This window comes from Rhododendron vialii, chromosome 10a (genome assembly GCF_030253575.1).
Source record: "Rhododendron vialii isolate Sample 1 chromosome 10a, ASM3025357v1".
Lineage (NCBI taxonomy): Eukaryota > Viridiplantae > Streptophyta > Magnoliopsida > Ericales > Ericaceae > Rhododendron > Rhododendron vialii.
In genome coordinates this window covers 5,214,030-5,230,466 of record NC_080566.1, presented here as the reverse complement: position 1 = coordinate 5,230,466, position 16,437 = coordinate 5,214,030, and positions in this window count along the sequence as shown.

Here is a 16,437-nt window from a genome sequence, read left to right as displayed (position 1 = left end):
CCATAGGTTACAGTGGATTTGATCCAGTGTTTCAGATCCATTCTTTTTAAGATAAAAAGGTTCCGATCAAGTACTTAATGATATCCAATTAAGCTGATTTTTTGCATAGTTGTTCTACTCGACGAGCTCTACGAAGTAAACGTTTCCGATCATCGGATCGAGATCTGAGTGGGCCCCGAATTCGAGGACAGCAGCGCGCTGCTGCCCCTAAGGGGACAGCAGCCCCCCTCCCTCCCGATAGTTGATAGCTTGCCCAACCTGAACATCCAGTTATGTTAAGGCAACATATGAACATAGGATATGAAAGAGAAGACGGTAGAGATCAGAGAGAGCCATTAAGAGTACTGATTACAATGATATGAAAGCCCACTTTAAAAAGGGAGGAAATGGTACAATACACATTCCTATTCTAGAGTGTACAGTGCATGTACACCTCTTGAATTGTCTTGAATTCGATCTTAACGTAGTAGAGGAATCTATAACGTCTGTTTGGCCATTCATATCATTTTACTAAGGACTTGATAACATCAAGAAACATATTCAGTTCTCAATTTTGACATGATATGTGATGTACATATGCAGAGAAGTAGTTGCGTCAACACTAGTTCATGAGATGACGCATGCATGGATAAAGCACCAAGGTATAATTATCCCCCGTTCTCGTGCCTTATGTTGATTATATTTTCACTCTCTCATATCGCACTAATAAAAATCATATGTTGCGAATTATCTCACGAATAACAACCATATGGTGAGAACATCCTTATTGCTATTGACTTCAATCTTTGAAGTGTATAATTGATCTTTTTTCGATGTACCATTTGTCGAGTTTCTTAATAAAATCTTATTGCTTATATAAAAAAAAAGAAAAGAATGTGGCACACGTACCATTGCTATCCGGGTATGAGTGTACCACATCACGTAACAATTAACGCTATGCAATTGGGATTAGTATTTTTTTTTCTCGGGAAAATTTTTTTTATTAATCTCTGAAGAAGATACAGAGATTAAAGGGGGCAAGGGCAAGGGCAAGCAAAAGCTAACAGAGACCCAATGAGAAACTTTGGCAAGAAACCAATAGAGGAAAAGAAAATCCTCAGACACAGCTACACCCAAGAAAAAACATCCATCACACATAAGAGATTAAAAAACTACAAACAAAAACCAGCCACCAGCCCCTACAACAAAAGGGAGACGAATCACGAGGAAATCAACAACACCAAGCAAAAACCCTACAAGGCAAAACTAGCCAAAGAAGCAACCTCAACAAAACACCAACAACCTCAACAATACAAAACACACACAACAAGTTAACAGCATAAAAAACAGCAAAAACAACATACGAAAACCCAAAAAGAACAGAAGAACAAAATCAAAACTCCACTAAAATGGAGGCACCTTCCTCCAAATCATCAAAGCCATCAACAATGCCGTCAAGCTCCTTACCTGAAATCTCACATTCCTCCATCTCAATATATCAATTGGAACTAGAATTGCTTATTCATCGTTGCTTAACGTATCGAACCGAGCACTTCCCTAGTGTATGACCTACCATTTTCTTTGCTAAGCAATACGCCTAGGATTTAAAAAAAAGATAGGTGGCATAGCGATCCCTACTTATACGAGTGGACACCGCATCTCGTCGTCAACTCATTTCAACACTGTGAGATCCTATGGTCACGCCTAAGTCTGAAGGGCTATAGGACTGTCACATCACTCAATATCCTATACAAATGTAGTAGCTATTCTCCAACCTTCAAATCCTAATTTTCCAGAATTTAGAATTTTAAAACCTAAATAATGCTTGGCAGTTACATGTACTTTTATGGGAAAAGAGATGGACGTTTTGGGGGTTCTTAATATGTGTAAGGTAAATGGAAATCACATTTTTTTAGTGTTTTCGTTTGTTTTATTTTTATGGTTTTTTTTGTATTTATTTGTTAATTGGTCATGATTCTCTATTTATACTTGGACATGTATAATAAATAATTTTAACTACTAGCGTTGTGTCTCATTCGATGTACGAAATAATAAACAAAATTTCACTCCAATTTTTTTTGTTGCCCCGTGTATAGAACGAGACACAACGCTAGTGTTTAGCTATAGGAGTGTGTGTGGTGTAATTCTTTTCCGTGACTTCATGTTTTAGCTCCTTCTTGTCGTTTGTTAATTAAGCTTTTATGAAAGACTAGGAGCTGGGAACAAAGTTAAACACATCACCGAATGGTTTGTGCACAATTCTTCTTTTGACCAAATAAATGTGGAAAATATTCCCGCAAATACTTAAAAAGTTAAATTTCCAATACACATTTTACACTTGGGAATACACGTTTATACATTTTTGTGCAAGTTTTATGAATATCGAGACAGTTTTTGCACATCAGTTTGTGCAACTCCTCTTTCCATTTTATTTATTTATTAGTACATGTTCAGGTTTTTGTCAATAAATACGAACTAGATGAAAGTAAGTGTAGTCCCTTACTACTCGGGATCTCTGACTTGGCCCCAAATTTAGGATCGGGTTGCTGATAATTGATCTATTGATTTTTGATGATCTGACACAGGCTGGACCTTGGAAAAAGGAGTTGAAGAAGGCTTATGTGAGGCGGCATCTCACGAGTGGCTAAGGTACACTGCTGGTGACTATGATCCGTCATACACCCAAAAGGATGCTGAGATTGCAGAACCCCTGGCGACGTATATTAAGCGTGGGATGAAAGAAGATAGCTTTAGTTTCTCTGCTGCCGAGTCTCGGAAGGCCAAATGCACGATTGAAGAGTATGGCTTCAAACGTACATTGAAGAATGTTGCTTGCGCAAAGAATATCCCAGACAAGTTTCGGAAGGCCAGATGCACGATTGAAGAGTATGGCTTCAAACGTACATTGAAGTTTGCTTGCGCAAAGAATATTCCTGACAAGTTTCGGAAGGCCAAATGCACGATTGAAGAGTATGGTTTCAAACGTACGTTGAAGTATGTTGCTTCCAAAAGGAATATCCCTGAAACGTATGACTTATGCAGTGATTGTGAGCTAAGTAGCACGGATACAAATACGGACTCAGACACAAATACGGACTCGGACACGGATACAGACACGGAACCTTTTTTAAAAATAGGGATACGGACACGGACACGGTAGAGGACACAACAAAAATAAATAAATAAATTATATTTATTGTATACCAGTGAAAATAAGAGACTAGCTAGCTAGTGCTTTAGCATTTTAAGACAGTTTCATCCAAAATATTGTTGGAATATTTAAATATCCATCATCTTTATCCATGCCATGTAAGAATTCATCTCGTTTTTTTTTCGTGCTTATGTTTTCATTCTCTTAGTGTGAATTACCTTTCTTACCTTTTTCCCTATAATATACATATATTATGTTATATTGCTTTCCTAATTTAGTGGGATTGGATTGAATTATTTTTTCAATTTAGTGGGATTGGATTGGATTATTTTCCTAATTCAGTAGGATTTGGTAAATTTAAATATGATTGATACTTTTTTTTATATCATGGAATGTATTTGAGGAATCAATTTTATTAGGAATATAACATGATAAGTTGACCACATCTTTGCATGTTTTCTTCATTCTTTGAGTTGGCCAACCAGATAACAAAAAGTTATATTTTCCATTAATCTTATTACACGGAACATGGCTAAATTACCATAAAAAAGAAATAACATGACATACTCGAACCGTTACATGGTTAAATGGTTAAATTACCATGACATTACATGGTTAAATTACCATAACGATTATAATGTGAACACGATAAATATCCCATGATTCAAACAAATATTTCATGGTAAACGGTTCAAATATGGTTAAATTATCATCAAAACAGGTTATCATAATCAACGCTTCATGGTTAAAATACCATGTTGATTTCAAAATTTCATGATGATTCATATACCGACAGGAACCCAACTTTCAAAAAAATCCATCTCGTTACAAGGAAAAATAATGCCTATTTAATTTCCAAGAAAAGGAACTCAACATTGACAATACCAATCAAAAACTCACAAGGATGTGGAGATCGTGGATGCTCTAAGATCGTGTGGATCATGGACTCTGTCTTTGTTGCCGTCTTTGTCGTCGCAATCGAGTTCAGACTATGGCCATCGAGCTTGAGTTCGGACGTTTGACGTCGCCGTTGAGTTCGATCTTGGCAAACCCATCATCTTTTGCGTCAATCAATCAAACCAACCATGGATTGACGGAGCCGGTTAGGGATGGTAAGGCGGATGACGGGGAAAACAGAAAATGGGGACAACAGAGGATGGAGGATAGCGATGATGGAGGACGGCGACGATGGAGAGTTGAACGTTTCGAAAGTTGTTTCTCCGAGTTCTATTTTGAATAGATAAAATAAGGGATTTGGATATCAGTTAAAATCCCCAAAATCACGCTTAGGACCTCTAACTTAACTTTCCATCCCAAAATTCATTTCTATATAATAGTAGTATATATAAGGGCAAGGGTAATATTGGATTCATTTTAAAGTGAGGATGAAAACATAAGTGTTTAAAATGACAAGGATCAAAACATAAGTTGGGTAGGGGCTGATGATGAATATTTAAGTATCCCAATATTGTTTGACTTCTTTTGATGGAGTTGTTTATATTTTCAATGTTATTATATTAGTAGATGTTGGAATTGGTATAAGAAAATGTAATTAAAGCATTTAAAAAACTGTAAATTTGTGTCTCAAACTTATGCCCTAAAGGCACCTTGTAGCATTTGCCTAAATCTAAATCATTAATATTGCTAAAATAATCACTGAAACAATGGTCTATGACTATAGTTATAGATAGAACTTTAATATTTCTTTTCGGGGTCACTAGACTTCAATTGCCAACGTAGACCTCGGGCCATGAACTTGTTCGTTGACAGAGACGGGTCGAGCTAAGGGCGGTTAGGCATGCATGGTGGATGCTCGCCCCAAAATCTAACTAATCGTCTTGCTATTATAGTAGAATTTGCTAAAATTTTTTTTTTTGCATTTGTGAGTTTTGCGTCAAACTTTTGTGAGTTATCGATTCGTCTTGACGAGAGAAATCGGGAAAATAAATTTTTTTAACTTTTACCCAAGTATTTTGAGAAATAATCATTTTTTTAAGCAAAAAAAAATGATATTTTTGCGTTATTGAAACGATCACCAATTGCACAATACGCAGTGGAAAACACGAGCCTCGGATTAAAAACTTAGTGCTCTGATACCAATTTGTTGTGCTGAAAATAAAATTGAGAATATAACAAATAAACAAGCGATAAACAATAGCACAACGATATACGTGGTTCCGCTCCAGCATAAAGTAAGAATATTACTACAGGGAGAAGAGCAAGAGAATTCACTCGAAATGATGAGAGATTACAAAGAGCCGGCTATGCCCCTAACTCACAAAGAAGCATCAAAAATATATCTAGAGACAAATCTTTGGTGGAACCCAAAAGAGAGACACAAACCCTTAGCTCAAAGAAGTAAACAAATTTCCCTAATATCAAAGTTTCAACACAAAAGGATCAAAGAACTCTTTAATAACACCCAAAGGAGTCTCTCCTTAATGAACCCAAAGGGACAAACCCTAGGAACCTCTAAGGTCCCTATTTATTGGAAAACACTAAATAAACTTAAATAGACTTAGAATAGAATTCTAGTCACATAAGCCTAAACCGACTCCAATAAGGAATTCTAGTCACTTTCCAACATTTTTAACTCCGCGTCTTCTCTCTGTCTCTCATGGAATTCTCAGTGAAGTTCAAATTCGGCGACTTCAAATTACAGTGTGCTGTGCGTGGACTAAAGAAAAAGATCGGAGAAACTAATCGGGAGAAAAAAACCAGAGAATGACGGCGGCGAGAAGAAGACGACCGGGAATAATAATACAAGCTGGAGCAAAAATGAGCGGTACACAACACAAGTATTTGGTTAATTCGGCTCCATTGTATTGGTTTTGTTTCTTCGGTAATATATGTTTTGTATTTCTCAGGTTACCAAAACCGACAATGACGGTGGCGAGAAGACGACGACAGGGGCTAATAAGCAGGAGAAAAAACGAGAGAACAAATCCGAAGAGTTACACAGGCATTTGGTTAATTCGACTCCATTGTACTGGTTTTGTTTGTTCGGTAATACTATATGTTATGTAATTCTCAGGTGTCAACGACAGTGTTTGCGCTGAACCTGTGTTGCCAAAGATGCGTCAAGAAGGCTTGCAAAGCGCTCACGAAAACCAAAAGTACGCAAGAAAATAGCACAAACGGCTCTAGTATACTAAAATTTAATGTGAAAAATCCAAGGTACGAAGAATATATAAGAAGAGGACCGAAGGAAATGTGCCGGAGAAAAAAAACAGAGTCAACGGCAGTGCTTTGCGAAGAAAAAAGAGAGTCAATGTTTTAGCTCCTCCTTGTCCTTTGTTAAGCTTTTATGAGAGACTAGCTAGGAGCGAGGAACAAGGTTAAACACGCATCACCGAATAGTTTGTGCATGTGCAACTCATCTTTGAGCGGTGCTACAGTTCCCGACCCCAAAGGGATCCCGATCGCATCCCGACGCCCCGCCGGGCCCACTACATATATATACAAAAATATGGAGTGTTTGAATCGAGCACCTACACACATCAAATGCCATTGATTCTCGCGAAGACCCGCTCGGTTCTTCTTTTTTTTTGGAATTTTTGGACGGCTCGAATTGACAATCCGGTGGCCGGAGTGCGCCCGGCGGGGCGTCGGGATGCGATCGGAATCCCTTTGGTCGGAAACCGTAGACTTTTCGCTCATCTTTTGAATCATTTTCTGCACGCTAATGAGTTACTATAAGATAGCGAACCATTGGCTTCTCGATCGGTAGAAACGCTGATCAGGTGTTTGACAAATCACCCATCCAATTCCTGCAAGCAACGACCCTTTAACCCTACCACTACGAAAAACAAGTCTCATTTATTTTGATCATTTTTATAGCTGTGATTATTTCTGGTCATTTGTCAATGTGATTTTTTTTTAAAAATAAAAAATAGTATCTTAATTATTTACAATTTTTTGATACTAATAAATTTCTGTGTCAACCAAACAATATAAAACATTTTTCGGAAAACACATGAGTATCCAGAAAATGTTTTCTACTGAAAAGATTTTTCCAGAAAATGTTTTTGCATGAAACAAACGGAGCGTAAGTTGACAAACACATATTGTTTGAAAGGCTTATTAATTATGGAGTACTACTATGTGTACATATGCCATGTACATACAATATACATATGAATTTCATGGGGCCCACCTCAGGTCCCACAAAGATGATTCGAACCACCTATATTATTTTTAGAACATTTTTTTACGGAGCCCTGTAAAAAATCAGCTCAACCCGATATCGATAAGAATTTTTTCTGAATTTGTAGGGGCAAAACTGAGCAGTTAAGTAGTTTCGTCCCCACAAATTTAGAAAAAATCCTTACCGATATCGATTGGATTGAGCTGATTTTTTTACAGAATTTTATAAAAAAATATTTTAAAAAAAGGTATAGAGCTCTACGTTAGGATAAACAACGTACCTTGTTAGGTTATTGAATCATACTTTAATTGTACAAGGTTCACCTGACTTAAACCTCAAGTTACCTCGTGCTCGACACATGCCCTAACCGTTTGGTGTAATGTCATGCATGATGTACCGAACCTAGCAATTACGCTCATGTGCCTGAACAGCCTCTCCACCAAACACGCAGATCCTCTTGCCTTGAGCTAGGTCTGTCCAAACCCGACCCGAATATTCCTTCGGTCAATTATGCTCATGTGCCTGAACAGCCTCTCCACCGAACACGTGGATCCTCTTGCCTTGAGCCAGGTCTGTCCGAACCCGACCCGAATATTCCTTCGGTCCGATTAAGGTGCCCGAGCCAAAGGAGTTGTGTTTTGAGATGCCCAAGCCAAAGTTGTTGGATTCCATCCGTCCGCATGGTTCGGCCGCAACGCCATGCAGCCCATGCTTGCTCAGCATGCTGATTCGTTAGGCCCAAAGGGACACTCTAGCCCACTACCACAAGGGTGCGTTTGGTTGGATGGAATGAAATATGAATAGAAATGTAATTAAGAATATAATAGAATTGAAAAAATTGAGAATGGAATAATCATTCACATTCTCATGTTTGGTTGTTCTTAGGAATAGTTATTCTCATCTCCAATAGAATTGTGTGGCAATAGTAATTTTTGGAGTGGCAATAACATTTTTTGGAGTGACAATAGCAACTTTTGGTGTGGCAATAGAGAATGTTGGAGTGACATTAGTAATTTTGGTGTGACAAAGAAATAGAATAACAATTCCTTAATTTTTTGGATGGATCAATGACAATTCCTTTACTAAGGTGAATAATGATTTTATTTGGAATTATCATTTCATTATTCAATGGTGAACCAAATATTAGAATAAATAAGTCATTGGAATAACTATTCCATTCCAACCTTGATTCCATCCAACCAAACATAGTAAGATGAATCCCAATGACAATCTTAAAAGATTAAACCGAATTACTGAAAGTTTAATTTATTTTATCGTGAAGATTGTTAGATTCGTTTGAAACATAAATATTATTTTTGAAACTTTTTCCTTCGAATCTACCAGATAAAAACGTTGTTTAGCGAAACACTATAATATGTGTAGCTTGCATGTGCGTCGAACGACTCCGAATGCAGTTATATCCAAAATTAAATTTTGAAATCGTGTTTGTAGCATTGGTCTTTCATATATAATACTTACTTTATAGTATTTTTTAGTTTATATGTACCTCAACTATTTTTTAAGGAATTTATCTCATTATGACTTGGGGACCTGCGGGGTTCAACATGGGTGTTGTCCGGCCAAAAACTACGTTGTTTGTGCTTGGAATTGGTCCCCGTTTGGCTGCCCATTTATCTTGTCTCTTGATTAATGATTTATTGATTTATTCCCGTTCCTAATTAATGAGATTTATTGACTTTTATGAGTCTCAAAAAAATAACTCCAACAACTCATTATTGTCGAAATATTTTTTAATTGGTTCATACGAAAAATTACTAGTTAAATCCGATATTGGTAAAGGTTGTTTCAGAATTCATAGGGTGTACTGATATCGGATTTAGCTAAAAAAATTCAGGAACCAATAAAAACATTTTACAAAAAATTAACGGTTTAAATCATCTTTGTGGGATCCGAAATGAGCTCTACAATAAATCATTAATCTCTTGTCTATTTAATAAGTACTACCAAACAAGGAATAAACAAGCATAGTTTCGAAGTACAAAACGGCGTTCCTTTTAGCCGGACAACACCCATGCTGACCTATGCACGGCCAAAAGGGTCCCCAAGTCCTCCCATTATTCACTAATGAGGCTCTATTAAAGTAAGATTTGGTGGAATGGCAAAAAAATATCAATGAATGCATTAATAATTAATTCTGTAATGAATTAGTTTTCTATGAACTAATCAGGTGCGTTTTTGCTATATTATTGGATTAAAGGTTAATGGTAATAGTCGAGTTATTTTCGCTAAATAGTACTCCCTCCGTTCCTTTTTAAATGTCCTACTTCGTAACTCCAACTTATTAAAAAAACATCATTATTATACCTTTCACATCTACTTTTTCTTCCACTTTCCCTACTTACCCATCATCCCCAATGGCGAACTGTGTAATTGTATAAAATTTTGTTGCCTATAAAAAAAAATTTGTGTAATTTTCATTGTCAAAAATTGAAATCTCTAAAATGTGAGCAATTTGACTGTCATTGTCACATGATCGTAGTATTTCTATAGTTTGGGCTAATTCCAAACTATTCTTTTTATTGGTGTATCCTATTAAATTATACTCCTTCCGCTCCAAATTGATTGTCATGTTCGGCTTCCGATGTAATTTTTAAATTGTTAATATCTTTTAATCTATAATAAATTTTATGTGTAATATGAATCTTATATGATAGATCTCAATTAGTTCTATTTTACAAAAATTTTAAAGACATTATAGAACAAAAGATATTAACAATTTAAAAATTGCATTGTAGACCAAACCGGACTATTAATTTGGAATAGATGGAGTAACTCTTTTGGAAATGCTACATTGATTTGGCATCTGTTTTTTTTTAATTTTTTTTTTTGACACATGATATACATTAGTAAGGGGTTAGAGAAAATTAAAATGAATCTCTAAAATCAATCCATCTCTTGCGCGTGGTTCCTAATAAATTTTTTATTCTTCTAATGTGCAGTGTAAATTTTACTTTTAAAATTTTAAGCTTCACAATACAAAAAATAGCCTACACCCAAAATATCATTTTTTTCACATAATTTTATATATTCAATATTGATTTTGTTTGATAAATATCGTCTAGTAGGTTTTAAAATAATATATATACTCCCTCCGTCCAAATTTAATTGTCATTTTTGAGAGTTTGTGCCACTTTTCAATTAATTATATATTGTAATTTATAATGTTTTGTGATGGGCAAATTACAGTTACCCCCCTCTAACTATGCCTCGTGTACACTTACCCCCCCTAACTTTTTTTTTGGCACTTAACCCCCTCAAACTAACGGAAATTCAAACGGTCATAACTTTTTCGTCCAAAGTCGAAAATATCCAATTATATATCGATTTCGAGATCTTGAAGTCAGCTTTCTAATGACACCAAAATTACATCACGATTCAAAGCACGCAGAAAGTTATGATCAAAAGAGTAAGGGCTGGTAGACAGAAAGACCGTTTTGATCATAACTTTCTGTGTGCTTTGAATCGTGATGTGATTTTGGTGTCATTAGAAAGCTGACTTCAAGACCTCGAAATCGATATATAATTTGCATATTTTCGATTTTGGATGAAGAAGTTATGATCGTTTGAATTTCCGTTAGTTTGAGGGGGTTAAGTGCCAAAAAAAAAAGTTAGAGGGGGTAAGTGTAAGCGAGGCATAGTTAGAGGGGGGTAACTATAATTTCCCCTTTTGTGATTTCAAAAACTTTGTATTATAGAATTAATCAAAACCTTTCAAATAATTAAGATCCATATTCGATATGAAATTCATTACGGATTTAAAGATATAACTCATTTTTTAGCCGATTAGAATAGAATGAGAGACAATTAATTTGGAACGGAGAGAGTATATTTTTAAAATCGGATATATAGAATAAAAGTTACTACTACTCCATAAATGAAGAAAAAGAGAGAGATAGAGAGTGGCGGAGAGGGACCTGTAGTGTGGTTGATCCGGCCGTCCATCTCAACATGGATTGTTCGAATTTAATTCGAGCTTCTACAAATTCTAGCCGTCCATTTTTCCGATGAAAATTCAAACCGTCCATTTCCGAGATGGACGGTCGGATTAACCACACTACTCGTGTAGAACGATGGGTGCACTACAGTACCTACTATATCGGCGGGGAGATTGTGTCAGAGACGGAGAAAGAGAGAGTGAGAGGCTTAATAGTGAAGTTTCTCTCTCTAGGTTGTTTGTTAGTTTCTCTCTCTACCAAAGGTGCTACGCGCACAAAAGAAACACATAAAAAAAAATACAACAAATCTCTAGTCGTTTATTGTTTTTAAAAAAAGTTAGGATTCGCTTGAACTCTTTTTCAAAAAAGCTATCTTTTTTGAAAAAGCTATCTTTTTCGTAAAAGAGGCTAAATTTAAAATGTGGACTGTCTAAACACACATCTGGACGGCCAAAATTAGTTACACAACTGTTGTGTAGGTTATGTGCGCGTAGCAGTTTCGAAAACACACAAAAATGAAAAAGTCGAAAATAAAACAACTAAAGTCTCATTCAGCTAAGATTCTTACTCCCTCTGTTCCAATTTACATGTCCCCTACAATTTTCGTGCATTTTCAAATTCCAAAAAAAAAATACTTCTACATGTTATTTTTTTGATTTTTTTATACCAAATTTAAATTTAAATTTCTCATTGAATACTTTAATTTAGTGTAAGAAAATTTAAAAAGTAATACGTAGAAGTACATTTTTGGGGTGTTTGAAATTATACGAAAAATCATAGGGACATTTAAATTGAGACGATAGAGTATTTTTTTAAGTACTTATTTTTCGCTTTATGAGATAAGTGATTTTTTAAACTTCTTTGGAAATGTTATACTGATTTGGCATCTGTTTTTTTTTTTGCTCAATGATATACATTAGTGAGGGGTTAGAGATAAGTTAAAATTGTTCACTTTGGATCTCTAAAACTCCCGGATTAGGAATTGCTGTAGTGCGGCGGATTCGACCGTCCATCTCGATATGAAGGGCTCAGATTTAATCCGAGCTCCTTCAAATCCGAGTCGTCCATTATTCGGATGAAAATACAGCCGTCCATTGTCGAGATGAACGGCCAGAATTGCCGGCACCCTCGACTCCAAAACCCATCTTTCTCTGCGCACAGTCCCTAATAATTTTTTTCTAATGTGCTGTGTAAATTTTACTTTTTAAGCTTCACAATAAAAAAAAATAGCCTACACCCAAAATATTATTTATTCACATAATTTTATATATTTAATACTCCCTCCGTCCCATAAAGTTTGGTACTTTCACTATTCCAGCCCTATGAAAAAATTAACTATATCTTTTAATCTGTAATATTTTTATAAGCAATATGGGTCATGTTTAATATATTTTAATTTGTTCTATTAAACAAAGTTCAAAAAATCGCCTAAAAACATTAGATTGAAAGATATATGCAATTTTAAAATGGCACTCATTCTTGAAAATGCCAAAATTTATAGGACAGAGGGAGAAGTATTGATCTTGTTTGATAAATATTGGTAGGTTTTAAAAATATATATATTTTAAAATTGGATATGAAAAAATAAAAGTTATAAATATTTTTAAGTTTTGAAATAAAAAAATTGAGAGAGAGAGAGAGAGAGAGAGAGAGAGAGAGAGAGAGTGTGTGTGTGTGTGAGGCTTCATTCTCAATAATTCTAGGCCCCGTTCTAGAACCTCAAATATGTATTTATTTTTTAAGAATGTAATTTCAAGTTAAAAAATATTAATATATTTACACAAATAATTTTCCTAGTAATGTAGATTTTGTTTGATAGATCTTATTGAGATCTTTTATACGGTGCAAAAAAAATTGAAAATTATTTTTCATTTACATTCTTTTTGAGTTTGAAAACGTGAAATAAATACTTATTTTTTAAGAATGTGTTTTGGAATGGGGCCATCACACCCATTCACATACCCCCACTCACAACAAGGATGAGGCCCACACACACTAGGTGTGTGATGTGTGCGGGCTCCACCTTTATTATGAGTATGTATGAGTGTGCGAATGAGTGTAATAGTAGAATGATTGCTTCATTAATTAGTGTATCTTACATCTCATTAATGTATCTTACATTATTATGAGTATGAGTGTGCGAATGAGTGTAGTAGTAGGTAGGGCTATCCAGCCACTCGATCCGACCGACAACCCGACCCGATTCGACCCGAAAACTAGGCCAGCGTGCGGTTTCGAACAAAACAATCGGTCGGGTTCGGGTTAAATCTTTTAGACCCGACAAACAGTTGGTCGGGTTTCGGGTGAATAATATAAATTTCGGGTCACCCGACCCGACCGGATGCCACACTATATAAAACTTTTACTCATCAGTCATCATTTAGGGTTCTCATTTCTCAACTCTCAAACTCTCTGCCCCACCCCCAGTCCCCCACCCCACCCCCCAGCAGTGCAAGCACCTAGCCCCCCCACCCACACCCCCCCCCCCCCCCCCCCCCCCCCCCCCACTCTTTCGTTCTCTTCGACCGGCGACCAGACTGGCCGGAGAACGACCAGATCCTTCTCTCTAGTCTCCACTCTCCACATTCCACTAACTCCACTCTCCAGTCTCCACCCTTGTAGCCGATCAACAACGAAACCCTCGCCTCTCCTCCTCACCCTAAATCGCCTCACTCCTCGCCCTAAATAGCCTCTAGCCCTGTAATACCCCTGATTCTTTAATTATATTTAGAGTTGATTATGTGTTATGCTTGGGGTTAATTATGTGAGTTAGGAGCATGTTATACTTGTTAAATAGAATTGGAGTACATGGTAGTGTATGGACTAGACCACACACAAGTATTTATATATCCACCTAGCTTCTACATTATTCTTGTTCCACCTCTATCCTCCACGTAGAGAGAGAGAGAGAGAGAGAGAGAGAGAGAGAGAGAGAGAGAGAGTGGAAAAGAAGAAGAAGAAGAGAAAGGAAAAAAATTGGGAAAAACCTTGCTTGGCTTGAAAATTGAAGATTTAACTTGGTAATTTTTATATCTCCTACTTGATTCCATGATTTGTATGTTAAATTTCATATCTTAGGGTTTGAATTCATGCTTTAGATGTTTGATTTAAGTGGAATTTGAGTTTTAGGATTGAATTCTTAAGGAACTCAAGAGCCTAACTTGAAATCCCTTGGATTGAGTGTTTAAACTTGTTTTGATGCATGAAATTTGATGTTCTTGGAGTAGCTCTTCTATATCTATGAGTTTGAGCATGATTAGTGAGGTTTTGATGCAAGTTAGAAGTAGTTTGGAGGGGTTTAAGAGTTGAAAATCGCAGGAAGAACAAGAGGAAAATTTCTGGAAATCTGCAGAGTAGAAATTTCGTATCTATCCTGATTTTGTGGATTTTTTTGAGGCCGTTTCTAGGCTCCAAAAATTATGATATTTTTACTGAGAGTTCCTCTATGAGTCTTCTATCTATGGTAAACATTTCGGGATCAGAATCAAAGTATTGAATTCTGTAAAAATTCGTGACCTAGCATCACTCATTTTCGGAATTGTGCTGACTGCACAGACACATGTTACGGAAATGGTCATATTTTTTAGCTCGAGCGATGAAATCGCGATCTGATTTCTGATTTTGAAACTAGATTCATAGACCTTAAAAAGTATGTGGAGTTTGTACCTTAGTTATTTCTGTGCAAAGTCAGATTTTAAGTTGAAGTTGATGAAATTGCAGATTCTGAAATTATTTCTTCAGATTGGTTGTTTAATTTCATATGTCTACCTTAAGACTTTATGTTCATAAAAATAGGCTTGTTTAGCATCTTCTATTCATGTTTTTATTGCCTAATTGTTTTAGGAAGCTCGGGTGGTTCATAGAGCCGAGGTGAGTGATTTAATACCTAAACACATGGTTTTGAACTTGTTTCCCTATCGAGCTTGATTGAACATGTTTTATAAATTATGTACTCCATGGATAACAATGAAAGGTGGACCTATTTGTGAAATATTTGCGAATCTATTTAATGGCATTCCCAACGTCCGGTCTTGCTAGGGGACGGCTTAATGGCTAGCAAGGGTGTTTGAGGTTGGTGTGTGTTTTGGGATATTGCATAGACATCTGGCTTATCCACTACTGGGGACGCCCGGTAGCTTTTGAATTTTGAATAGCGGAATGTGCATTATATTTGGCTTATGGTTTTGAGCTCTTTGTTTTGATTATCGAATTATTTTGCATTGTCCATGGAAGGCATGTGAGTTAAATATTAATCATTCACACGAGCTTTGGCTTATGGATTTTCTTTTCCACCTTTCAGGAAGCGACGCATAGTGTGGTGGCGTGTTTACTTTTGCGACGTGTTGTATTTTTTGTTGGAAACTTGTAGAAAGGAAGTTTTGCTTGTAGACACTTAGCTTTGTACATGGTTTGTTAGCTTTTGAGTTTGTAAGTAAGCACAGCTCTGAGAGGTTTACCTTTTGGTTTGTAAAACCTCTGTAAGACTTTGGTTCGTTATCAATAAAAGTCGTTTTTTGCTTCCGCTGTTATGTTTAGTCCCTTTTGATTATCGCTGCTTAGATGATATTTGATTTGTGATTTGGCCTTAGTGAGAAATCACTGGCATTTGTCATGATTAAGACCTCAAGGGGCGGGTCAAGGTCGTGACAGGCCCTTAGCCCCCTTTTTCTCTCAATCGATCCCGAAGAACTGAAGAAGGCAAGAAAACCCTAAATCGAGACAAACTACTACAGTGTACGTCTTTCTCTCTCTTTCTCTCTCTCTCTCTCTCTGATTTTGTCTACGACTGATTTTGTACGAGTACTCAAAGTCTCAAATTGTGTAAAGTTTGTTTTTTGTTTTTATTCTCTCTGTTGATCAAATTCAAGTTCTCTGTTGATTTGTTCATGTTATTTCGTTCAGAATAGAGATTTGTGAATTTCTTGTAGAATAGTGATTTTGTATGATTGTTATTTCGTTCTCTGCTGATTTGTTCATGTTTGTATTGATGTGCTATAGTGCTACCTATTAATCGATTGGTGCTGCCGACGTGTTTACTTAATTCATATAGACTGAAAATATGCTTGGGACTTGCCAAAAAATACCTCATTATTGTCCATGGAAAAACTCATCTTTCTTGTGAATTACGTTGCTTCATGTTATAGTGTGAGAAGAGGCAGTTCTTGTGTTGTCATCTTGTTTCAGATTGTGTGATGCATGCTTAT